Source organism: Egretta garzetta, unplaced genomic scaffold (assembly GCF_000687185.1).
Source record: "Egretta garzetta isolate BGI_Z169 unplaced genomic scaffold, ASM68718v1 scaffold161, whole genome shotgun sequence".
NCBI lineage: Eukaryota > Metazoa > Chordata > Aves > Pelecaniformes > Ardeidae > Egretta > Egretta garzetta.
In genome coordinates, this window is record NW_009258754.1 from 1,087,977 (window position 1) to 1,089,740 (window position 1,764).

Sequence of the window (1,764 nt, forward strand, 5' to 3'; positions counted from 1 at the left end):
GGAATGTTCACCCCTTAACTCTTAATTAATTTTGGAGATTAAAGTGTTGATGCCCCACATCTGCGGTACAACCGCACTGTGGTGTCCACGTTCTTGTGTATTGGGCAAATCCAGTACCGAGTGTTCACAGGCAGAGATGTGGCTTTCCCAGTGCTGCAGTGGTATCTGCGGACACTCCCCATTCCAAGGAATGCTTGGGGTTTAAGTGCAGAGCCAGCTCTCTGTTGTTCCGCATAGGCAGAAGGTAGAGCTGGGGGCTGTGAGGGACAGGAGCAGGACCATGCTTGTGGGGAAGCCAGACGTTTACCTGCCAAAAGGCAGCATGGGTACTGTGGCACTTCCCGTGGCCTGTTTACTCATCCCAGCTATCTCTTGGAGAATCTAGCAAAGGTTTTGGTCTACTTTAACAGATGCTGATAGCAGTAAGCAAGTATTTGGCAGGCTCACTGAAGGGGAAGATGGTGCCCCAGCAAAACCAGCGAGGCCAGTGCTGTCTGGCAGCGTGGCACGGTGTGTGCTGCACCACAGCTGTGCGGCAAAGGGCGAGCGTGCTCACGCGATGTGTAGATAGTGCTGTGTTATGGGCCCGGGACGTGTACTCAGGAAGCGGCAAGAGGCCAGAGGCAAGCGAGCAGATGAAGTATTGGTGAGATCTGTAGGCAGCTGGGACTCGTACTTCTTGTGCTGTGCACTCCAGAAGCGAAACTAGAGCGCTCGGCAGCTGGCAGCATCACAGCGCAGCATGGCGGGACGGGGCTGGAACTTACAGAAACCAGAACTGAGCAAGCAGCAGTGAAGGGCTCTATGAACAGCGTGTCTGTATGGACCAAATCGAAGCTTACGGAGAGCAGAGAGGAGTAGGGTCATGCATGCTTAGGGAAATGTGGAAATTGCCTCCACGCTGTTAAACAACTGTAAGGAGCACACCCCTGCATATGCTCTCTGCTCTTGCAAACAAGCATTTCCAACTGTGAGTGGATTTCAGCTCAGTTTCGCTCTCAGCCAAGCCTGCACAATTGGTTTTGACCGAGAGACCTTTCCCCCTTTGCTGAAGCTGGAGGCTGAAGAGGGGTTCCACCAGTGTCAGCCATTGACACCACAGTGTCCCCTGAGCAACTTCTGATATCCTTTTCCACAGACTCAGCACTTGATCAAAAGCTGAATTCAGGGTATGATTCAGATGCATCTAGCGCTGCACGCCAGCGGGACACAGCTCTGCCCAGAGCAGACGGGAACCATAACCTGAACTCAGACATGCTGTGCTCGGGGTGAGATGCATGCGGTGCGCTGGGGAATGTCTCTCCTCTAGACTACAAACATGGGACTTAACATCGAAAGTTTCTCATTTTATGCTCATGTGGTAGTTTGCATCTGGATCAGACTCCTGGTAAGAGCTTGAGAAGCCTTAGGCCTGGATTTAGAGTTTTTGATTCAAGTGCTGAGTCTGTGGATGTTGCACATTCTTTTGGCACAAGCTGCTTATCAGCAAATCCCTGCTAGAGGTTACAGGGATTTGCTGATCTACCGGCAGAGCTGCTTATGTCCTGCTCTCTCATCCAGCTCCGTTAGCAAAGTCCAGCCATTTAAGGTATTTCAACCATCTGAGTTTCACGTTGATGGAGATGGGATGCAGTCAGGCCTGGGGCTCTACCAGAGTGGCCGCAGGGTATGAATGCTTGGTAGCTAGCGCCGGGGGAGAAAACGAAGTGTTTTTATTAAACGCGGGCTTCCCCGCAGGGAGAACGGCGCCCTCTGCGCGGGTAG

The 1,764-nt window shown here is 52.3% G+C and overlaps 1 protein-coding gene across 1 annotated transcript in view; it reads left to right on the top strand.

Moving 5' to 3' along the window:
* Positions 1-1,764, top strand: part of AP1S3 (adaptor related protein complex 1 subunit sigma 3) — a 23,452-nt gene that overhangs the window by 2,951 nt on the left and 18,737 nt on the right. The gene's annotated exons all lie outside the window — the stretch shown is intronic.